This window comes from Aquarana catesbeiana, linkage group LG12, assembly GCF_042186555.1.
Source record: "Aquarana catesbeiana isolate 2022-GZ linkage group LG12, ASM4218655v1, whole genome shotgun sequence".
Classification (NCBI taxonomy): Eukaryota; Metazoa; Chordata; class Amphibia; order Anura; family Ranidae; genus Aquarana; species Aquarana catesbeiana.
This window is the reverse complement of record NC_133335.1, coordinates 214718884-214744719: the sequence shown is the minus strand read 5'-3', so window position 1 is coordinate 214744719 and position 25836 is coordinate 214718884. Positions and strand designations below refer to the sequence as shown.

General features: G+C 41.8%; 1 protein-coding gene and 1 non-coding gene across 7 annotated transcripts in view; one reads left to right on the top strand and one right to left on the bottom strand.

Annotated features, from left to right (window-relative positions):
• Positions 1-25836, top strand: part of CACNA1G (calcium voltage-gated channel subunit alpha1 G) — a 345931-nt gene that overhangs the window by 79248 nt on the left and 240847 nt on the right. The window lies entirely within an intron of this gene.
• On the bottom strand, positions 21970-22088 carry LOC141114704 (5S ribosomal RNA). The gene has a single exon (XR_012236974.1). It is a non-coding gene; the product is annotated as a 5S ribosomal RNA (ribosomal RNA).

Sequence of the window (25836 nt, the reverse complement as noted above, 5' to 3'; positions counted from 1 at the left end):
ACAAAATCCATCGGATTTTCTCCAACGGATTTTGGGCCAAACTTGTCTTGCCTACACACGGTCGCACAAAGTTGTCGGAAAATCCGATCGTTCTGAACGCGGTGACGTAAAACACGTACGTCAAGACTATAAACGGGGCAGTAGCCAATAGCTTTAGTCTCTTCAATTATTCTGAGCATGTGTGGCACTTTGTGCGTCGGATTTGTATACACACGATCGGAATTTAAATGATCAGATTTTGTTGTCGGAAAATGTTATATCCTGCTCTCAAACTTTGTGTGTCGGAAATTCCGACGGAAAAAGTCCACACACGATCGGAATTTAGACAACACAATCCGATCGCCCTTTTTCCGTCGGAAAATCTGACCGTGTGTACAGGGCATTAGTGTGTAGGATACTGGTTGTGGTTAATAATTAGGTTTTGCCTGTTGGAGTGGAGTTGATGCATGTAGAAAACGGTGAGTATAAAGGCAAAATCCAATCTGGAATTGGCACAGGCTCATTGTCCTTCTCACATGGCCTACTGGTTCTGTGTAATTAAAGAGTTAAAGAGTAACTCCACTTTTGTTGAAAACTAAACAATCCCTCTGAACCATTAATGCACACTGCAAGGATTTTAACAAACTTTGTCACAGATTCCTACCTTTTGTTGCTGTAAAGAAATAGCTGTTTGTTTCACCACATCCTTTACAGACTGATTCTGAAAGGGTCTGATTCATTATAATCACCTGGTGCACTCTCATGCCCCGTACACACGGTCGGATTTTCCGATGGAAAATGTCCAATCGGAGCGTGTTGTCGGAAATTCCGACCGTGTGTGGGCTGCAGCGGACATTTTCCATCGGATTTTCCGACACACAAAGTTTGAGAGCAGGATATAAAATTTTACGACAACAAAATCCGTTGTCGGAAATTCCAATCGTGTGTACACAAATCCGGTGGACAAAGTGCCACGCATGCTCAGAATAAATAAAGAGATGAAAGCTATTGGCCACTGCCCCGTTTATAGTCCCGACATACGTGTTTTATGTCACCGCGTTCAGAACGATCGGATTTTCCGACAACTTTGTGTGACCGTGTGTATGCAAGACAAGGTTGAGCCAACATCCGTCGGAAAAAATCCTAGGATTTTGTTGTCGGAATGTCCGAACAAAGTCCAACCGTGTGTACGGGGCATTAGTGTTCTGATGAGGAATGCTGCAGGGTCTGCATCCCTTTAGAAATGTTTAGCCCCTGGGGGAATATCTCACCAAAACTGAAATTCCTATTGCAGGGGGTGCCTAAAATTTGAATTGTATCTTAGTGCAGACTTCTGGAAAAATTAGTAAGCCAATCACTCTGCAATTCTTCACCATATTATCCTTGTATTATCTAGACCAGGGGTCTCCAAACTTTCTAAGTAAACGGCCAGTTTACTGTCCTTTAGGCTTTGGGTGGGCCGGACTGTGGTCAGTGGAAGAAAGGAATGCCCCATCATTGTAATGGGAGGAATAGTGTCCCTTTTTGGTATCAGTGGGAGGAATGGTGTCCCATCATTGGAATCAGTTGGAGGAGTAGTGCACCAAGGGCCAGATAAGGGCAAGCAAAGGGCCACATACGGCCCCAGGGCCACAGTTTGGAGACCACTGATCCAGAACAAAGAACAAAGGAGTACCATAATAGTTTTCTTAACTATTTTTGTCCCCACCCCTCCCCCTCACTACCTTAAAGTATAATTGCAATTCTAAAATAATTTTGGTTGTTTAAACCTTTGAATTGTGTAGAACAGTGGTCTGCAAACTGTGGCCCGGGGCCCTTTGCTTGCTATTATCCGGCCCTTCAGGCACTATTTCCTCCACTGGCGCCAACGAAGGGGCACAGTTCCTCTGAATAACATCAACAATGGAGCCAAATGACACCATTGGTGGGGTACAGTTCCTTCCAATGACACCAACAATAGGGTCCAATGACACCATTGATGGGGCAAAATTTCTCCCAGTGACACCAACGATGGGGCACAATTCCTCCCAATTACATCAATGATGGGGAACAATTCCTCTCACTGACACCAAAGATGGGGCACTGTTTACTCACACTGATGCTGGGACATTTTCTGCTCCCAGTGGCCACAGTCCAGCCCCCCTAAGGTCTGAAGGACAGTAAACTGATCCATTGTTTAGAAAGTTTGGAGACTCCTGGTGTAGAACATAGAGAAGATACTTATCACTACCAATGCTTTTGGTCTACCTGGTTTGCAGCCTCCGTGGCCCTCATCAACCACAAAGCAGTTTTTGTCGCTTTAACACCGCTCATGCTTTACATGCAGTTGGGGTTCTCAGAAATACTCATCTATATCCTCACATTGCTTCCTAACTGGAGAAGGAAATTTTGCAGTGTTTCTCTCAGTAAGGTATTGTTTCCTTGCTCATCTGGCCAGCAAGAGAGTGGCATGCGAGAACAGCTATTTTTTATGCAATTTCAGCAAGTTGTCACTGATAACAGGATATCTAGTGTGGCTCATAGGGAGACATACAAATGGACACTTATGCCCTGTACACACGATAGGATTTTCCGATGGAAAATGTTCTATGGGAGCTTGTTGTCGGAAATTCTGACCGTGTGTAGGCTACATCGGGCATTTTCCATCAGAATTTCTGTCACAAAAAATTTGAGATCTGGATCTCAAATTTTCCACCAACAAAATCCGTTGTCGTAAATTCCGATCGTGTGTACACAATTCCGACTCACAAAGTGGCACGCATGCTCAGAATCAAGCAGAAGAGCCGCACTGGCTATTGAACTTCATTTTTCTCGGCTCGTCGTACGTGTTGTACGTCACCGCGTTCTTGACATTCAGAATTTCCAACAAGATTTGTGTGACCGTGTGTATGCAAGACAAGTTTGAGCCAACATCCGTAGGAAAAAAAACATGGATTTTGTTGTCGGAAAATCCTATCGTGTGTACAGGGCATTAGGGGTTTATTCAATAGAGCTAGAGATGGCACGATTAGTCACATTTCTGCATAGAAACCAATCAGCTTCTAACCTCAGCTTGTTTAATTAAGCTTTGGCAATAAAACCTGGAAGCTGATGGGTTTCTATGCACAATTGTGAGTAATTTTACCCTCTCTAGCTTTAGTAAATAAACCCTCAAATACACAAAGCTAAAAGTCCAAAGTGCCATTCAGTGTTTGTAATACAGTCACATAAAAACAGATGTCATGTTTCAGGGACAAAAACCCATCATCAGGGCTTAGAACAGGGGTTTCCCAATTTTCTAAACAAAGGGCCAGTTTACTGTTCTTTAGACTTTCAGACTGTTGCCATTGGGACTACAAAATGTACTAGCATCATTGAGAGTAAACAATCCCCCACCATTGATGCCAGTGGGAGAATTTGTGCCCCCAATGCACGAAAGTGTAAGTGAGAGCTGGTTCCACCCAGAGCTCCTGATGGGAGATGAGCTGGAAACCATAGTGGTCCTACTTTTCTTTGCTGTCACTAGGTCACGGCCCTCAGGATTACTCTACTAAAGTGGATAGCTGGAACAGAGTGGTTATGGTGTAGAGATGGTAGACCAAACACTAGTCAGAAGAATAATTATGACCAGGAGGAGGTTGTGGGCTGGCGACAGGCAAGAATGCAGTCTGGTCCAGACAGAGGTCATAGGCAGGCAGCAGGAAAGAGAGTAGTAAGATCCAGGCAGAGGTCACTGGCAGGCAGTGGAAACAGAATAGTCAGGTCCATGCAGAGGTTGTGGGCAGATAGGAGGAAAGAGAGTAGTCAGGTCCAGGCAGAGGTCATGGGCAGACAGTTGCAAGAAAGTGGTCAGGCCAGGCAGGAGTTGTGGTCACTATTGCTGTGACTCTGATGAAGAGGGTACTCCCTCGTAAGCCGTCTGCGATGCCATCAGGTTCCTCCTAACATCCGGTCCAGTTTGCAGGTGTCTAGAGACACGGTTCCGAATTGCTGGAGCACTGATAAGCCTTTTTTAAATGCTCGTTTGTGAGTATTACTCTTGTTGATACAATTTTAAATACATTTTATCTATGGTAATGCACAAGGTCAGTGCGCCCTCCTTTTCTTTCTATATATAGGAGTGGTGGTCAGGCAGTGACAAGAGAGTAGTCAGGTCCAGGAAAAGGTCAGAGGAAGGCAGTAGCAAGAGAGTAGTTATGTCCAGGCAGAGGTTATGGGCAGGCAGTAGCAAAAGAGTAATCAGGTCTATGCAGAGGTCATGAGCAGGCTGTAGAAAGAGAGTAGTGAGGTCTATGCAGAGGTCATGGGCAGGCAGTAGCATGAGAGTAGTCAGGTCCAGGCAGAGGTCATGAGCAGGCTGTAGCAAGAGAGTAGTCAGGTACAGGCAGAGGTAATGAGCAGGCTGTAGCAAGAGAGTAGTGAGGTCTATGCAGAGGTCATGGGCAGGCAGTAGCATGAGAGTAGTCAGGTCCAGGCAGAGGTCATGGGCAGGCATCGGGCAAGATAGTAGTCAGGATAATCCAGTTCAGTAACAAGGAAGGCAATCAGAAATTATAATAGATTTATTATACAAAGTGATAGCAGCACCAGACACTTTAAAGGCCGATACTTCAATACCCATTTGGTCAGAGGACACACTCAGTGTCATTTCAGGGGATTTTGGAAGTCCAGGCAGGAATGGTGTGCATACCATTGTAAGCACTGGCAGGGATTCTGAGAAGAGCTCTGGAAGCCCTGGCAGGGATTCTGCATTACTGTAACAGAAGTCTTGGGCATCCATCTTGATGAAGCAGACGTGATCCACGAAACATGTCAAAATCAACTTGCCAGCAAACAAGTTAAATACTTTAACATGCTTCTGTAGTCATTGATGCTGGTTAAAAAAGAGTATGGGACAATCTAGTAGGTTTTATGTAAAAAAATAGTAAAAAAAATAATGTATGTAAAAATAATGTACTGGATGGGCTTTTGTTTATACATTTTTTAAGAATGTTTGTTATCAATAAACTTATTCTCATTTTATTAGTCATTCCTGAGTTCTAAATTTAAAGTCCCACAAAAAAAATTGGTAAATTTCTATATCCACTTGAAGAACAGGCCTTTTCTGGCACTTTTTGTTTACAAGTTTAAACCAGTATTTTTTGCAAGAAAATTTCTTATAACCCCCAAACATTGTATATATATATTTTTTAGCAGAATACCCTAGGGAATAAAATGGTGAGTCATTTTTTAGGTCACACGGTATTTGCACTGCGTTTTTTCAAACGCATTTTTTTCAAAAAAATACACTTTAATAAATAATAATAATTAAAAAAAGCCACAATATACTGTGTACCCCATTTTTTTTTGTAAAATAGGAAAGATAATATTACACCAAGTAAATAGATATTTAACATGTCACACTTTAAAACGCTTGTGGAATGGCGTCAAACTGCTGTAGTTAAAAATCTCCATAGTTGACGTGTTAAAACTTTTTACAGGTGACCTGTTTAGAGTTACAGGGGACGTCTAGCGCTAGAATTATTGCTCTTGCATTACATCACATGTGTGGTATAAACACCGTTTACATATGGGTGCGCGACTTACGCATGCGTTCGCTTTTGCGCGCAAGCACGGAGGGAGGGGGCACTTTTTTTTCTTATTATTTATTTATTTATTTTACACTGTCCCTTTAATTATTTGTTTAATAATTATAATTATTTGTTATTTGTTTTTGATCACTTGTATTCCTATTGCAAGGAATGTAAACATCCCTTGTGATGGAAATAAGGATGACAGGTCCTCTTTATGGTGAGATCTGGGGTAAAAAAGACCCCAAATCTCTCCTTTATCTTTAAAAGCAGAAGATCAAAAAAATGTTGATCTTTTGCTTTAAAAAAAAAAATGTGTTCACTTCCGCACTAGACTGAAAGTGACATCATGATGTCGTTCTCCAAGGCCATAGAGGCAATCAGAGATAATCTAGTCTCTCATTGCCTCTGTGACCAGCCAGTCGCAATGTTGGATCGTTTCTCGAGCTCGCCGGTAAAACTGGTAAGCCCAAGAAACACCAGCCAGCGGCGGAACGTCCCCTCCCGTCGCTTTGGAAAGCGACCCAGTGGTTAATGAGCTGCTTTCATGAGAAAGTCAGCTTGAAGAAAAAAAAAGATACGGGGGGGGGGGGTTATGAGTAATAGCTTCAGCCATAACCCCCATAAACCACTTGCAAACCACAACGTATACAGTTTATGTGTATTGCGGTCAGCAAGTGGATATAAAAAATATGTGGGATGTAATCACTATGGATGACAAAAAGTAAAAGGTTAGAGCACCACTCTCATTTATTCTGGAGGGGTTGTGTTTGAAGATTGGTGTGAGGTAAATGTAGTGATGCTTTACAGTGCATCTTCTCTGCTAGACCGTGTGACCCGTGATTTCTCGTGACTAAGCCAAGGAACTGCAGGGGATGGTATTACTCTGCTCAGCCCCTCCCACCAACAATAAGTATCCAGCCTAAGCAGTCTCACTACTATTTAGATATTGTTGGAGCAGTCTCTCTGTACCTAGACAGTCTCTTGTGACATGCATAAATATCAGGTTTCTAGCATGGCTGTAGGCACAATTTCTGGAACACGGTGGGAGCCCCAAATGGATTCACTAGTAGGCTACATGCCCGGGTTTGGCATAGCCTGCAGAACCTAACCCTTACAGGACTTTTACATTTACAGTGACTTGAAAAATTATTCATACCCCTTGAAATTTTCCACATTTTGTCATGTTACAACCAAAAACTTAAATATATTTTATTGGGATTTTATGTGATATACCAACACAAAGTGGCACATAATTGTGAAGTTAAAGGAAAATAATGAATGGTTTTCAAACATTTTTACAAATAAATCTGTGAAAAGTGTGGGGTACATTTGTATGGCGCCCCCCTGAGTCAATACTTTGTAGAACCACCTTTCACTGCAATTACAGCTGCAAGTCTTTTTGGGGATGTCTCTACCAGCTTTGCACATCTAGAGAGTGACATTTTTGCCCATTCTTCTTTGCAAAATAGCTCAAGCTCTGTCAGATTGGATGGAGGGCGTCTGTGAACAGCAATTTTCAAGTCTTGCCACAGATTCTCAATTGGATTTAGGTCTGGACTTTGACTGGGCCATTCTAACACATGAATATGCTTTGATCTAAACCATTCCATTGTAGTTCTGGCTGTATGTTTAGGGTCGTGCTAGACTCTAACAAGTTTTCTTCTAAGATTGCCCTGTATTTGGCTCCATCCATCTGCCCATGAACTCTGACCAGCTTTCCTGTCCCTGCTGAAGAAAATCATGCCCACAACAGGATGCTGCCACCACCATGTTTCACGGTAGGAAGGGTGAGTTCAGGGTGATGTGCAATGTTAGTTTTCTGACACAAATAGTGTTTTGCTTTTAGGCCAAAAAGTTAAATTTTGGTCTCATCTGACCAGAGCACCTTCTTCCACATGTTTGCTGTGTCCTCCACATGGCTTCTCGCAAACTACTAATGGGACTTCTTATGGCTTTCTTTCAACTATGGCTTTCTTCTTGCCACTCTTCCATAAAGGACAGATTTGTGGAGCGCACGACTGAAAGTTTAGATTCTCCCACCTGAGCTGTGGATCTCTGCAGCTCCTCCAGAGTTACCATGAGCCTCTTGGCTGCTTTTCTGATTAATGCTTTCCTTGCCCGGCCTGTCAGTTTAGGTGGACGGTCATGCCTTGGTAGGTTTGCAGATGTGCCATACTCTTTCCATTTTCGGATGATGGATGGAACAGGGCTCCATGAGATGTTTAAAGCTTGGGATATTTTTCTATAACCTAACCCTGCTTTAAACTTCTCCACAACTTTATCCCTGACCTGTCTGGTGTGTTCCTTGGCCTTCATGATGCTGTTTGTTCACTAAGGTTCTCTAACACGTCTCCAGAGGGCTTTACAGAACAGCTGTATTTATATTAAATTACACATAGGTGGACTCTTTTTACTAATTAGGTGACTTCTGAAGGCAATTGGTTACACTAGATTTTAGTTAGGAGTATCAGAGTAAACGGGGCTGAATACAAATGCACGCCACACTTTTTACATATTTATTTGTAAAAAATGTTGAAAACCATTTATCACTTTCCTTCCACTTCACAGTTATGTGCCACTTTGTGTTGGTCTATCACATAAAATTCCAATAAATGCATTTACGTTTTTGGTTGTAAAATGACAAACTGTGGAAAATGTCAAGGGGTATGAATACTTTTTCAAGGCACTGTAGTTTGAAACTTTTTTGTTAACATTATTCTGACTCAGCAATCAGAATAATGCAGACAATAGTGAGGGATGTTTAGCATCCATCTGTCACTTGTAGGCCACACACAAAAAAGTATGTCATCTGTACATTTTTGGCACAAACCCGACAGGGAATCTTATAAATTAAAGAAATATACCGCTGGGACATACTTAGCTGGTGAATAATTGAAACCACTCCAAGTGCTGCCTGAATAGTATGTTGGCAATGAGATATATTTGTCCTATTGTAATGAGCAATTATGTAACGTGCCTGGCTTCATATGGATTTTTAAGATGAGATGCTACTTACCTCTCGAACAGGAACATTTGACATTTAAAGCAGACCTATGGTAAAAATATAATCGCCGACTGCCAACTCCTCTCCTAAACAGGAGAACAAGGTACAACATACTAGCATTGGCTGGAGAATCTGCCAGAAGCCATGTCACCATGGGAATTTGAATATGAAATCTCTGATGAGGAGTAGAATCAGCCAATCTGAACTCTCGTCCTCATATAGTGTACCTGTGAAACGCGTTGATCCGCCTCCACCCCAATGATTGTACTAACTACATTGATAAATCTGGTTATGCACAATTTTAAGCCTATAAGGTCAATACTGAGTATGCTCAGTATTGCAATGTGATAACTGGTGAGAGGAGACTGAGGAAATGCTTCCTCCTGTCTGCAGCAGACTGATAACATCAAGCCTAGTCAAAGTCCCTGACCGGAGCTGAAGGATGCCATTTTACTGAAACAGGTGGAGCTTTTCTGGAAACTTGAACTGTTGCTGTATATTGTGACATGTCAGGAATTTATTCATGAAGACTTGTAAAAGTTCACTTTAATTGGTAGCAGCAACAGCACTTATGCTGAAGGTTAAACATCTGTTCCAAGCTTGTAACATAGGTTTCCAAAAAAAAACAAAGCATTGTGAGGAAATGGTAGGGATAACCCCACTCCTCAAATATTACATCTCACGTTTATGGTCCTACTTTCAGCTTCCACAGACCAAAAGAAGACCACGAGGTCCCAACACCTCCTCCTGCATAGATCCTGAAATAAATCCTGAAATTTGAACAAATTCTAAACTAAATATTATCTATATCCGAGGGTGGTCATGGATTCCCTCTATTTATTCCATAAATGTATTAATTTGTCTACTCCTATAATTAGCTAGTCTATTAAAACTCTGATAGTTACTGTTGATAGCACAATAATATAAGGTTAGCTATGAAAACAAACACACTACTTAATAAAACAACGTCTTATTTATTTCCCAAGGCAATAGGAAACCACTAACATGAAAATACAAAAGGAAGGTATTGCAAAGCATATAACAACAAGAAATATCAAATATACTTATTGCAAACGAAAAATAAGGGGTTGCGCTAATACTAGTATAACATAAAATTTACAGTGAAGAAAAATTCATATAGTAATCATAAATAAAAATGAATCAATGTGCAAAGCATTTGGTGATAATGAAAAAAAGTCCCATCCGATAAAATGTCAATTTAAATATCATAGAGAGTCTAAATCACCAACGATAAACAACAAAAGTCCAAGTGATAATAGTGAAGTTCTGTGACAGCAAAGAAGGATCCACCACCAGAAGGGGTTACTCCTTACCAGAAAGCCATGACCCCCCCACCACAGAGGATCACAGCGAGCAGGAATCTTTAAAAACCATAAATGGGAACTGCCAGCGGTGTCCACCGGAGGTCATATCATTATCAGCCACTCCAACGAACCCAAGGCTCAGATACCATAAAATATAGAAAGAGCTCACATAGTGTAAAACCGATATCATTTATTAAAAATAGATAAGATACAAATGCACACTTACAGAGTGTAAATAGATAGAACAGCCTTAAGTCCGGCTCCGTGGCCACCGGAGCTCGGACAAACCCGTCCTGCTGGAATGCAACTCGCTTGGGGGTGACGTCAGCGCGTCGTCTGGCTCCGCCCTACGCGTTTCGTGACATCATCACGTCTTCCAGGGGCACAGGTGCCCCTGGAAGACGTGATGGCCACGGTGGCCACGGAGCCGGACTCGTCCGATTCGTCCGCCGCAATGTTATGTTATGTTATGATATGTATGATAGCAGAAAATAATAAATATTTTTTCTTTTTCAAAATTGTCGCTCTTCGCAGAGGTGATCAAATACCACCAAAAGAAAGCTCTATTTGTGGGAAAAAAAGGATGTCAATTTTGTTTGGGTACAGCATCACACAACCGTGCAATTGTCAGTTAAACTAACGCAGTTCTGTATCGCAAAAAATGGCCTGGCCAGGGGGACCAGGGGGTCCATTAAAAAAAAAAAAAAATTAAAAGTCAGCAGCTACAAATACTGCAGCTGCTGACTTTTAATTGGACACCTACCTGTCCCTGAGTCCAGCGATGCGGGGGATCGAAGCCCCGCTCGTCCCCCCCCTCCGCTTGTTGGCGCCGGCATTTCAACTGTGGGCGCCGGGCTGTGGCTTCACAGCCTGGCACCCACTGCGCATGTGCGAGCGGCGCCGCGTGCCGTGATTGGCTGCTCAATCACCTGGGACCTGTAATGGGTCCCAGATGATTGACAGGAGGGCGGGAGCAGAGCTGAGCCCTTCCTGTGCTGAGGGGGAAGTGATGTCACCAGCCCAGGCAAAGGAAGAGGCAGACTACGAGGGACCCCCTAGCAACAGGCATTTAGAGGTAAGTAAAAAAAAAAAAAATATCCAAATTTTTTTTGTTTTTTTTTTTTTAGAATTTTTCAGGTATTTTTGTTTTTTTGGGTGGAACCCCACTTTAAGGGGGTAAATCCTTCCAGGGCTGAAGTGGTTAAGAAACAAAACACAGACGTGCACATAGCTATTCAAATTGCATATTTATATATTTTTCTCCTTTTCCTTTTTAAGCATATAGCTAAATATTTGGCCAAAAATTGTGAGCTTACAGTTGATGTCATCCAAACAAACAGGAAACCTTCCGGTTAGAGAATCAGTTTTGGTACACATGCCCACTTTAAATGAAAACAGCTGATCGTTTGCTGCGGCAAACCCAGCGTACAAAGAGCGGTGAAAGAAATTTCCGGAAAATGCTTATAGTTAGAGACAGCTGAGTTTAGCGTCCTTAGGAACTAGTGTGGTGTCTGATGTCAATAAATAGTTCAGATTATATCTGATTCTGTAAAGAGCAAATTGATGTGCATGGCCGCCATAAGGAGCTGCCCCATGGTAGCAACACAGTATAAGTTTAATCTGCTTACAGTATATTTTGACTTCTCTGGTTCATTCCTTTTTCCTCGTCAACATGTTAATTAATTTATTGAATTAAAAAAAAAAAAAAAATTTCCACTTTCATTACATATATACAATTAGCTTTTAGGTAACAACTACAGCGCCGGGCCTTTTTATGATACTTTTGTAAAGATCAGTATTGTTTGCTAGAAAATTAGTTAGAACCCCCAAACATGATATATTTTTTTAAAGCAGAGACCCTAGAGAATAAATTGGTGGGTGTTTTCTTATGAGTGTGAGTTTCTTTTGTCACACGGTGTTTGCGCAGCGGTTTTTCAAATGCAATTTTTTTTTTTTTTTGTTGGAAAAAATACACTATTTTGAATTTGAATGCAAAAAAACACAATATATAACCCAACTTTATTGTAAAATATAAAAGATAATGTTACGCCAAGTAAATAGATACCAAACATGTCCCGCTTTCAAATTGCGCACGCCTGAGGAACAAAACGACGTCAATTTTACTATCTATAGGTGATGCTTTAAAAGCCTTTAAAGATTACCACTTTTCAGAGGAGGTCTAGTTCTAGAATTGATTCCCATGATCTGACTTTTGTAACGATACCTCACATGTGTTGGACGTTTGTGTGTGTGCAGAACCGACGCGCGCCCCCATACTTTCGCCTTTGTGCGCTAGTATGGGGTAAAAGGGGCACTTTTTTTTTTTTTTATTATTATTATTCTTTTTTTTTTTTTTTTACACTGTTGCTTTCAAATGTATTTTTTTTTAATCACTTGTATTGCTGTCACAAGGAATGTGAACATCTTTTGTGACAGCGATTGGCACGTGGCAAGTACTCTTTAAGGTGGGATCTAGAGTCTGTAAGACCCCAGATCCCTCCTGTGCCCTTAAAAGCATTCAAAACACCAACATCGGTGTTTTTGAAAATTTTAGATTTTTAAAAAATGTCGCCGTTGACATCCAGATGATGTCATCGCTTCCGGGTTACTACCTTGAACAGCCGATCAAAGCCGAATCCGGCTTTGCTTGGCTGTCCGGCCAGCTGTGCTTGGGTTTCCCGGTGGGTCAGGAGAGTCTGAGAGATCCTCGGAAGGTGACGGGAGGGGGGAAGAAACGTCCCCTCCTGCTGCTTGTAATAGCAATCGAGCAGCTAGTTAGCCACTCCTATTGCTATTACAAGAGAGCCGACCGCTGGCTCTAAAAAATGGCTGCGGGCATCATCCCGGTATAACCACTGAAAGCCCAGTGATGTATGGGTATGTTGTTGGTCGTTAAGTGGGTAATACCCCTGAGCTTGTCTGATTTGCTGTGCTTGCCCACCCTCTTCCAGTCCAGGGAATGCTAATATACTGACCCACTCGGATACTTATACAGGCTTCATTTAAAAATGCCCTCATTTATTTTTATTTTTTTTGCACAATTTATTTATAATTTTTTTTTTTTTTTTTGCCATTACAGAACAGAGCATGCAAACCATAAGTGAATAGCAAAGTAAATCGTAGAATGGTTAGCATTAATTGCCCAGTCATGAGTATACAATAGGGAAGTGCACAGGTTAACATAAAAAAATAAAAAGAATGGTCGTCATAATGCCGTGTACACACGAGTGGAATGTTCGACAGAAAAAGTCAGACGGGAGCTTTTCATCGTATATGCTGGTCATGTGTAGGCCCCATTGGACTTTTATACGTTGAAAATTCTGACGGACCTAGAAAGAGAATATGTTCTAAATTTTTCTGACGGAACCAATTCCTATCGGGAAAACCGATCGTCTGTTTGCTGTTCCGACGTACCAAAAACGACACATGCTCTGAAGAAAGTACAAGACGGAAGCTATTGGCTACTGGCTATTGAACTTCCGTTTTCTAGTCACGTCGTACGTGTTGTACGTCACCTCATTCTGGACGGTCGGAATTTGGTATGACTGTGTGTATGCAAGACAGCTTGAGCAGAATTCCGTCTGAACTCCGTCGGAAAAACCTTCAGAGTTTATTCCGACGGGAAAACCGGTCGTGTGTACAGGGCATAAGTATTCGATTAAAGTGATACTAAACACACATTGTTTACTTTACATTGTCCCTTTTATTTCTGTATATGGATGATGGCACTGTAATTATTTTAATGAAAAAAAAAAAGTACTTTTTTCCTAATCGATACACAGCTGTCACATGGCCCAGCTCTCTCCCAGCCTGTCTGCAGGGAAAAATAAGCAGGAGGAGGTTCTAGTCCTCTGCTGCTGGTCACATGTTCAAAATAAAAAAACATTTTTTGGAATACAAAGTAATAACCAATAATTAATATTCAATAAACTGTTTTAAATTGTTATACAAATATATATTTAAAATACATTTTTTATTATTTTGTGGGAATAACATGGTGTAGGCGGATTTCTTCCAGTTACAGTCTGTTTCATGACCCTACAGCCTGTGTCTTAGATTAACAGGGAGAAGAAGCCTCCATTAATCTACATGTGATATCCCACCCACATTGTGTTTAGCTGGTTAGTGGGCATTGAGGAGGAGGGAGGGAGTTGGGCTGTCATTTACCACTGTGTATATGCCCACATGTGTGACTCTATAGTCACATGGGCTGCTCAGATGTGATAGGGAGGAAATGCTCAGCATAGAAACACACTGAAAACTGAGCATGTGCAGAGTTGTCACCACAGCTGCAAAATCCCTAGCTGAATTGGGGACATGAACAGAAGGTGGAGCTAGAGAACAGCAGGATCAACCAGGATTTTTTGCAGAATACAGAAATGAATCTCATAGTGACTGAGTATGAACAGAATGGAATACACCATTTATCGATAGATTTTTATGATCTGGGTTTAGGGACACTTTAAGAAATACTAGGTATATGCGGTGCAAGTCCAGAGGCCTTTGCTTGATAAGGGTGAGATTCTACTTCCCATATGAGAATTGTGCTGTTGTACCTAAAGGGTGTCACCAACTGACACGCCGTGACAATGGGAAGTCCCTTTCAAGGGGTAAGTATGAGGGCTCCGTGTGGGGAGGGGGCCTGAGTTTGAAGTCTGAAGCATATGAAATACATAATTATTAGAGAAAGATTAAGTATAGAGCAAGATGAGAAATAGAGAAGGGGGTAGTAGGTACAGTAGTGGGGAGGGTGAGGTGCACTTGGTAGAATTCAGGAAAAGAAGGAGAAAAGGGACTCCTCAGAGGCAGTTATGAGTATATTGTAGGGAAAGCTTGTAACCCCATTTGGTAACCTAATAAAGGTACCAGATTGCAGTCTTGTTTTGGGTAGCAATTGTTTGAATTTGTCTGTACATGAATTTTCTATCCAGTAAAGCAAGGTATTCTTGAATTTGGAATTTGTGTTCTTCAAAGAGCTGATAATGCTTTCCATCAATCTTATGTTCTCCACCCGTCTAAGCCATTGTTGGACTGTTGAGAAATTTTCTACAGTGCCGGTATACATTAGTGCGTCAAATTGACCCCTAATTGATTTTATTGTATACGCAACTAGTTGTATTAGCTTAACATCTGCATAGGGATCTGTTTTAGGCTTATGGACCCATCACAGGTGTGCAGCTCAGACTTTACTTGCCGTATATTTGATTTCCAGGCATTGACTCAGAAAACATTGATCCAAGTGGAGTTCCTTGGATAGACGGTAAACAGGTCTTAGTTTAAGCCTGATGGCCTAGGCTTGGTAGCTCTCCAACGAAGCAGCCCCCCCCCCCCCGGGTGATAGGGATCACCCAACTGCCTTATGTTGCCTTATGGTAACCTAGTTATGTTTTCCTTTCTCCCATGGTTAGATGGAACCCTATGGTTTCTGCAGAGGTTGTTATGGGTTCCTCAAACCTTTCAGATAAGTTCTAATTGACAGCATTGAAGGGGAATTCTTTCTATTGACCACCAATGTAAAGAACATCCTTCCCACTGACCACAAATGTAAGGAACATTTTTCTCACAGAGCACCAATGTAAGGAACATTCTTCCCATTGACCATCAGTGTAAGGGATATTCTTCCCACTGACCACCAATGTAAGCGGCATTCTTTCCATTGACAACAAATGTAAGGAACATTCTTCCAATCAGAGCACCAATTTAAGGAGCATTCTTTACATTGACCACAAATGTAAGAAACATTCTTCCCACTGATCACCAATGTAAGGGACATTCTTCCCACTGACCACTAATGTAAGGAACATTCTTCCCACAGAGCACCAATGTAAGGAACATTCTTCCCACTGACCACAAATGTAAGGATCATTCCACCCATTAACTAACATACTAATGTACGGTATGCTGTAGAATTAGTAATTATTAGCAGGGGTTCCCTGAGACCAGAAAATTAATTTTAATGGTTCCTCCATGTTAAAAAGTGGAGAAAGGCGAGTGGTACAATGTTTTATTTGTTCCACATAGGACAAGAGGAAAAACAATAAGCAGCCAACACGTGGCAGAACATCCCCAATCATCAGGGCTTTTGCAATTACCACAATATCTGTTATGCCCCGTACACACGGTTGGACTTTGTTCGGACATTCAGACGACAAAATCCTAGGATTGTTGGTTGTTGGTTTAAATGTTGGTTTAAACTTGTCTTGCATACACACGGTCACACAAAGTTGTCAGAAAATCCGATCATTCTGAACTCGGTGACGTAAAACACGTACGTCGGGACTATAAACGGGGCAGTGGCCAATAGCTTTCATCTCTTTATTTATTCTGAGCATGCGTGGCACTTTGTCCGTCGGATTTGTGTATATACACGATCGGAATTTCCGACAACGGATTTTGTTGTCGGAAAATTTTATATCCTGCTCTCAAACTTTGTGTGTCGGAAAATACGATGGAAAATGTGTGATGGAGCGTACACGCGGTCAGAATTTCCGACAACAAGGTCCTATCACACATTTTCCGTCGGAAAATCCGACCGTGTGTACGGGGCATTAGTGTTAAAAGTTTTTGAGTTAAAATCCTGGGCACATCAAAGTCAGGAGAAAAAAAACGGCGAACAGGTGTCTGTGATAAATGAACCAACGAGTCCAATAGATATTGTGATCATTGCAAATTCCCCAATGAACGGGAATGCTTTGGCCCCTGAAATTCTCAAAGGATTAGAGCCAGTCAAGCAACATGATAGCCAAGCGTCTAACAGGAGGTTCTTAGCAATCGCAGACTCCACGTCTCTTTAATAACATGTTTTCTTAAATGAATTATGGCAAAAAGAGATTTTGTTACCAACAAAAAGATTGAGGGCCACATTTTTCAGGGCCAATTTCCAAACACCCCAGCTGCCCCTGGAAACCCATTACTAACCATGGCATGTCTATATGGGCAAACCACTTCTCGCATTAAAAGCCACCTCATCAGCTGTCACTGGTGTGCATTTCCCCAGTTTAAATGATGCTCAAAAACCCGCGATTAAACTGTTGGAGATTAATTAGGAATTCATTTGGCAACACAAATATTAAGAATATCTCCCGGTAAGGTTAACGGGTAATTACAGCTCTCAATTTCAAACAAATTATTCCAATTATTTCACTGACTAAGAAAGAATTAAGAATTCAGAAAGGAGAATTACATTTCATGGACATGTTGAGTAATCTCATACGAAAACTCTTCTGCAGAAATAATGTGTCCTTAGATAAGAGTTCAGAACGTCATCGATTCCGTGTTATTCCTCAAGCTTATTTAGTGGCACATACAGCAATTTTTCAATGCGCCTGGAGGAGAAATCTGCTTGTTTTTTAATAGCAGCGAATCAGATTTTCCTGTACCGTACCGTACAGTGAGAGAATCAAAGGGTAAATCTTCCCTTGGGCAACATAGACAGATATAGAAAGGCAGAGGAACTTATACATAGATAGATAGATAGATAGATAGATAGATAGATAGATAGATAGATAGATAGATAGATAGATAGATAGATAGATAGATAGATAGTGCCAGCTTAATAAGGGTAAGAAGAGGTCTCTTTATGAGCTGTCCATGGTGCTGGTTGATTTCTAACATCTATGTAGCCAAACAATTAAATTTTAGGGTCTTTGGAACACAGTTAGTAGACTAAATGAAGACAACATGAAATGCTCTTATGAATGATTTTTCAGAAATACATACAAATGAAATTCTACTGGTGTATGGCTAGCATACACCACATCTGGTGATCGTACATACTCCTGATCCTCAAGGTCCAAGAGAAGCTATCACATCCCTGTATGTCCACTGGTGGCAGCTGAGGTCCTATGAGGCTATAGGACACCCTGTTCTCATGTACCCCTTTGAGGGCGCTGCCTCTAGAATCTCACTGTGACTCCCGGATGGAAAGATTGTTTTGATTCTCGTATTTATAGATGAAATAAAGAGAAAAAAAATAACTGCTCCATTGTCAGAAAGACAGCCAGGTGATTCTTTATCACTGCTAACCCCATTCATTCAGGTGCAGCATTCACCTCAATTCTGAGACAATGAGCAATCTTTCCAGCAGCGGAATCTGGGGCCGTACTGCAAAAACTGGGACACACCTGAGCACTACTCTTTGGATAAGTACTGGCGTGTTAAGAAATGCAACTGCGCAAACATTAAAGTGACACGTTTATTACTTTTCCTATGCATACCTGAGGCTATTACTGTTGTAAGACTCCAGCTAAACACGTTGTTGAAATGCATGTGTAGAAATAGTGTCTATTGCTAAGAGATTTGAAAAGTGAAGAAACCATAAAGGGGAAATACTTAAGAAAGTGACGTTTTCTCTGGCATAGATCTTCCTTGTTGTTATGTCATTATGGAGCCCTCCTGTCAGCTTATGCTGCTTGTACTTTTATTTGGAAAGTTTAGGTAGACAACCCCACATGGGTGTATCATTTTCTTCCTTAGTTTGTATGGGTGAACATTTCAAAACTTTACATCTATATGGCACTGTTGTATCATACATGCTATAGGTCATGTATGTCAAAAGGTCAAGCTATTGTTGACAGTGGTTACAGAATTCCTGTAACACTGGGAGCATCTAACTACCAACTGACATTTGCCCAACATACAACAATAGTATCCATGTTCCCATTGTATTTGGCTTCATGTGCGCGGGACATTTTTACATTTACATTTAACTTGACAGATAGTAATCCATGTTTAAAATGTCAGTTTTGCCGCGAGTGAGTTACTGCGATTAGCCGAGTTTAGAAGCATTTGGCACTTGAAATGCTCCTAAACTCTGCTTCTGAACCCATTTTTTTGTGTTCCAAAAAAAGCCTCTAAACTCAACTGCCTAGAAACCACTGTAAACGACCCTGTGTACATGTACTGATAGAGGAGAGTTCAGGAGCAGTTGAAAATAATGCCCAACTGCTCCTAAACATCCGTTTACCAACAGCATTGTACATGAGGCCTAAGAGGACATCTTGTGCAAACGTTTCCAGCGGCATTTGTTTGAGAAGTGTCCACTCAACAAATACATTTATATGAGCCTGAGAAAATCACAGAACCTATATATATATATATATATATATATATATATATATATATATATATATATATACATATACTCTGTTTCCCTGAAAATAAGACCTAGCGTCATTGTCGTGATGGCTGCAATATAAGCCCTACCCCCCAAATAAGCCCTAGTTAAAATCCTTGTAGGTCTTATTTTCAGGGTAGGGCTTATTTTCGGGGAAACAGCGTAGGGCTTATTTGGGGGGTAGGGCTTATATTGCAGCCATCACCGACAATCACGCTAGGTATTATTTTCGGGGAAACAGGGTATATACTGTATATATTTGCACACATCAAGCTCAACACACCACAGTGTTATGTAGGCAGACAAATGCAAGATCATGCAGGCAGGTTCAAGGTCCAAAGCACTGTCCGAAGGTTGTATTCCTAGCGCACCTTTCAGCAAATTTTTGTTATCTGTACACCAGCTGTGGCGAAATTGATGTCACAGCCCCGGATCCATTCTCTACATTTGCCAAGAATGGAACATGCATTCGAGTTACATCTTCAGTCGTGACCCAATGGCCATGACAAGAAGACTCCAAACAGGGAATAGGATGGCAGGCAGGGACGTAGGTAGTTAATGAGATGAGGTGTGCAGGCTATAGACAGACTACATTGCCACGCAAGAAAAGTCTATAGTTGGTGATTAAAGAGGATATTTCAGCAATTTAAATTCTCCTACACACTTTAGGCATCCGCGATCTGCAAAATAAGTGCAGCTGTAAGCATGTCAGATCAGAGAAGAAGGAATGGGGTGGGATTATAGCGGTGCCATCAGATAATAATTGAAACAAAAAATAGTTAAAATGTTAAATTTATTATAAACATAATTAAAAAATCTAATCAGATCATTGTGTTTCATTGTACATTTCCATTTGGGTGGTCATACAAGTAAAATTCAGGTTGTACAAAGGTTATATGTTCGTGTGATATGCCGACATGTTTCGCTTATTGGCTTCATCAGGGCATTAACGAACCAACCAGAAAACACAAAGAACTATACAGAGGAATACAAAAATATAATATCAAAAATACAGAAATAGATCAGAATAGTTAAGGGATACCACCATTGGAGGGGCAGCTGTTTCCTCCCTCCCAGTTCTTGGAACCAGGCCCCTGATGATGCACATGCAGGGTGACAAGGGTCACAAGAGTACAACCCAGGGACAGGAACAGAGCATTGTCACCACATAACAGGAAGTGCCTGAACAAGGACCTTCATGGCAGGATCACCAAGCATTTTTTTAAATGAAGCTTCAGACTTAAAAATATTAAACATTTTAAAGTGTAAGTAAAGCCAAAACCTCTTTCTTTCAAACAATGCGGAGTCTTGTTTTTTTGTTTTTTTTTTGCTGTCTGCAATAGGGAGATTCACCCTCAATATTGGACCCGGTGGTCGCCATTCATGGCTGTTTTAATTTTTTTTTTTAGTTGAGGAACAGATAGCAAAGGGAAATCTTTCAATAGTGTAACCTTTTCTGGTGAAGACTGTCTAATGCCCCGTACACACGGTCGGATTTTCCGACGAAAAATGTGTGATAGGACCTTGTTGTCGGAAATTCCGACCGTGTGTGGGCTCCATCACACATTTTCCATCGGATTTTCCGACACACAAAGTTTGAGAGCAGGATATAAAATTTTCCGACAACAAAATCTGTTGTCGGAAATTCCGATCGTGTGTACACAAATCCGACGGACAAAGTGCCACGCATGCTCAGAATAAATAAAGAGATGAAAGCTATTGGCCACTGCCCCGTTTATAGTCACGACGTACGTGTGTTTTACGTCACCGCATTTAGAACGATCGGATTTTCCGACAACTTTGTGTGACCGTGTGTATGCAAGACAAGTTTGAGCCAACATCCGTCGGGAAAAATCCTAGGATTTTGTTATCGGAATGTCCGAACAAAGTCCAACTGTGTGTACGGGGCATTAGAGGGGATATTCTCTTGCTTTGGAGAGATCTCCTCTTATGTCCTGTTGGGACAGGAAGTGCAAGGAAATCTCCCAGACAGCACACAGACAGGACAAAAAGGACAGGGTTCTTAACCATTTCCCACTCCAAAATCAATCAAATTTAAGTAATTGGGCATACATCTACTTTAATTGTGCCATAAAATTCCTTTTTTTGTGCATCTTAACTTTATGTCTTGTCATTCTCTTGAAATTTTAATTAACATTTATTAATGATCAGCATTTAAAATTCACAAAATGTTAATAGTCTCATTTGTTATATGAGTATCGTGATTTGTAGTCAGCGGTATTATGGATGATAGACCCCAAGCTATCGATATCAGTGCCTATAAAAGTGTTTAATGATATTGGCAGCTATCCTTATACAGTGGAGGGGGCGGCAGTACTACGGCGTGCCTAAAGATTTTTGTAGCAGCTGAATTGCACCTGGGCCACAATTTCAAACGTAGTCCCTTTCGGTCTGAACAAGCATGACCTGCGGATAATTCGAACTTTAATTGAACTCATATGCCTACCCCTACACACCTTGCCCTGTGTACAATAGCCAACACGGGCAGTTTGGTGCAAAACTTAACCTAAAGCTGATTTTCACCACCCCCTCGCCCCATTTTTTTAAACCCCTACTTACCTGGTGGTGAGTTGTGCGCATTTCAGATACTCATCTACCCAGCGGCTTCAGTGTTATCCATGAGATCCTCTTCTCCTCTGACAGAGCTCAGTCCCGCACCACCATGTTTTGGTGTGACGTCAACGAGAGGCTACTGGCTGTTTCGGGTTCAACCAGTGCACCTCCTAATGACGCCCTGCTAGGCCTGCCCCGTCCATCTTTACTGAATGAAAGGCTTTGCCTCTTGGGATATGGGACGTGCATATCCCAGAAGGCAAAGGGAGGACAGTTGACCATTCACCTAAGCAAAGGATGTGCAAGGGGGGCCGGGCCTGGCAATTTATTTTTAAAAACTGTAATTTTAACCCTTAATAAATCTAACCGTTTAAATCAGTGGTTCTCAACTTTCTTTTTTTTTCTTTTTTTCTTTTTTTAAGCCTACGGCACCTGGTATTCCCAGGCGGTCTCCCATCCAGGTACTAACCAGGCCCGACCCTGCTTAGCCTCTGAGATCAGACGAGATCGGGCGCTTTTAGGGTGATGTGGCCGTAGGCGAGTTCTCAACTTTATTGAGACCATGGCCCAGTGGTAGATTCTTTCAAAACCTTCCATGCCCCAACAGTAAAAAAAAAAAATTATACTCACACAATAAAAGTATGGGAAAACAAAATACACTATGCCATTTTAACCCTTCATAAATCCAACCGTTTAAAACGGTGGTTCTCAACTTTATTGAGACCATGGCCCAGTGGTAGATTCTTCCAAAACCTTCCATGCCCCAACAGGAAAAATAAAATACACTATATTACCAAAAGTATTGGGATGCCAATGAACTTTAATGGCATCCCAGTCTTGGTCCATAGGGTTCAATATTGAGTTGGCCCACCCTTTGCAGCTATAACAGCTTCAACTCTTCTGGGAAGGCTGTCCACAAGGTTTAGGAGTGTGTCTATGGGAATGTTTGGCTATTTTTCCAGAAGCGTATTTGTGAAGTCAGGCACTGATGTGGACAAGAAGGTCTGGCTCACAGTCTCCACTCTAATTCATCCAAAAGGGGTTCTATCGGTTTGAGCCCTAACTCACTCATCCATGTCTTTATGGACCTTTCTTTGTGCACTGGTCCAAATCATTTGGTGGAGGGGGGATTATAGAGTGGGGTTTTTTTTTATCAGGGGTTGGGCTTGGCCCCTTAGTTCCAGTAAAGGGAACTCTTAAGATGTGAGTATACCAAGACATTTTGGACAATTTCATGCCCCTACCTTTGTGGGAACAGTTTGGGGATGGCCCCCTTCTGTTCCAACATGACTGCGCATTGTTTGACTGCGATTCTTGAGATGTTCCTCACCTTATCCTGCAGAGTAAGCCCACCTGTGTGCAGAAGCAAACAGTCATGTTTCCTTTATTTATTATTACAGGTATTTATATAGCACCATCAATTTATGTGGTGCTTTACACTTTACACATTCATACAAGCCCCTGCCAGCTTACAGTCTAAGGGCATGCATACTAGGGTCAATTTAGACAGGACCTAATCCTATCATGTCTTTGGAGTATGGAAGGAAACTCAAGCAAGCAGCATGGAGAGAACATGCAAACTCCATGCAGATATTGTCCTGGTTGGGATTTGATCTGAGGACCCCAGTGCTGCAAGGCAGAAGAACCAACCACATCCTCAAGCTTCATTGTTTTTTCCATTTCTTATAGGTCACAAGCAAATAAGAGACTTTCTATGCTGCTTTTCATTCTTTATTGTGGTTCTTTTTTTTTTTTTTTAACTTTGCTGTAAGCAAGTTTTTTTCCTGTTGGTCTGCGAATACTTAAAACACCTCTTTTTTAAAGGAAAATTAATGGCAATGTGGCTTCATCTTCAGATTCCTAAAAGTTAGGGAGGCAGCACCTGCGAGAGTGGTACGGCAGAGAAAAAAAAAATCTGTTGTTGCTATGGAGACATCAAAAGATGGATTGTAGGGAGCTTCATATTGCAAATTAGAAGTATGTAAAAAAAAATGCCAAACAGAAGCTTTATATTTTTTGCAAGAGCGATTATAAATTGATTCTTCAAAGCCACTTACAGTAGGCCGTGTAAAATAATAATAATTATTCTTATTGTTCTTTTTATCATTATTATTTATTTTTATTTAAAACCTGCTTACACATTTTTGCCTTTACTGCTTACCAGAGCGTAATGGTCATTGATGTGCAGTGTCCCGTAATAACCTTTCCACTTAATAGCTTTCATCAGAGCAAACTGTAAGGGTAGGGTCTCGATGAAGGTACACCATAAGCATTTGCTGTTTCTAAAATAAAATACTAGTTTACACCTTTTTATCTTCCTTTGTTGTATCTTAGTTCTGCTGATCTCCTGCAGCTTTACAGCCACTTCCCGTGTACATGGCATTTTTCAGTGTGGATTTCCAGATGGGGTACCAGTGGTGGCTGGTGCGCAAAATTTTTGAGGGGGCGCAAACAAACTGAGAAAAACAAAACAAAACAACAATTGCAGCCATTGTGCCATCAAGCGCAGTCACTGTGCCCATCAAACGCAACCACTGTGCCCATCAAATGCAGCCACTGTGCCATCAAACGCAACCACTGTGCCATCAAACGCAGCCACTGTGCCCATCAAATGCAGCCACTGTGCCCATCAAACGCAGCCACAGTGCCCATCAATTGCTGCCAGTGTGCCCATCAATTGCTGCTACTGTGCCCCATCAAAAGCAGCCACAGTGCCATCAAACGCAGCTACTGTACCCATCAATTGCTGCCAGTGTTCCCCATCAAATGCTGCCAATGTGCATTGCCCGGCACTTACATGTCTCGCAGCAGGTCAGCGGCAGTGTCCTGCACGCTCCTTGATGTCTTCTTCCGTCCTCTCTATCAGGTGTCCAATCATAGCGCCTGATGTTTCAGCCAATCAGGTGACAGGTAACAGACCCGAGCACCTGACTGGCTGAGAGGCGGTTCAGTGTTAACAAAGCGAGAATTCCTTCACTTTGCTAACACACAGCTTAGTGAACAGTGAATGCACAGCATTGCACCCGATGTCCACCTTTTTGGGCGCCTATTAGAGCCTGCGGCTCTAATCAGGTGTTTCCAAAAAACACCCCCTGCCTCTGTAATTCAGGTGCCCGGCGCCCGAAAAGGGGACAAACACCTGAATAGGGGGTGTCAGCGGCGACCATAGATAGATTTATGCAATGCATGAATCAATCTATGGTGATAGAACGGTGCCAGGAGAGAGGGGGCGGCCCTCCTGCGCCCTTTATGGACGAACCGCCACTGGTGACAACAGTAGACCATGCCTGCCTATTGTGTGTGGAACTATACAGTTGTAGCCTTCATCAGAAGCTCCTAATGGGTATCAAGGCAGGAGCACAAAAGGGAAATAGGGACACCCTCTGACAGAATGGGCTTGAACATGGAACTTCCTGTCAGGATCAGCAAATATTATTTTTATGAAAACTGTAGATTTAAAACTTTGAAAATCACTTTTGGAATGACATCAACATGAAGGTGGCCCCTTGCTTTCTTTTAACCGGCCCTTGGGGTAATATTTCATCCTCTGACACAAACAATGTGGCATAATTCCCCCTACTGACACCAACGAAGGGGCACAATTCCTCACAACGACACCAACAATGGGGCACAATGGGGCACAGTTCCTGCCAGTGACACCAACAATAGGGCACAATGGGGCATAGTTCCTGCCAGTGACACCAACAATAGGGCACAATGGGGCATAGTTCCTCCCAATGACACCAACAATGGGGCACAGTTCCTGCCAGTGACACCAACGATGGGGCATTATTCTTCCCACTCAGTGACACCAACAATGGGGCACAGTTTCTCTCACTGATAACAAAGATGGGGCATTGTTTACTCCCACTGATACCGGGGCATTTTCTACTTCCAGGGCCAAAGTCTGACCCCCCTAAAGTCTGAAGGACAGTAAACTGGTCTTTGGTTTAGAGAGTTTGGAGACCCCTGCTTTAAAGCAGCAGAGAACCCCAGAAGATGCAACTTCAACTTAAGAGCTGAGATAGTTCTTACCAGCAGAGAAACTAAATAAACTTACAGATCCAGTGTGCTGAAAGTCATGTGCAACAGTCCTAGCTTCAACACTTTGGAACAAATTCCTTCTCAGGAACAACTCAACACTGGCTCTTCTATCTCTAGGCTCATATTCTTATGCCCCGTACACACGATCGGACTTTCCGACAACAAAACCGTGGAATTTTGTTTGAAGGTTGTTGGCTCCAACTTGTCTTGCATACACACAGTCACACAAATGTTGGTCAACAA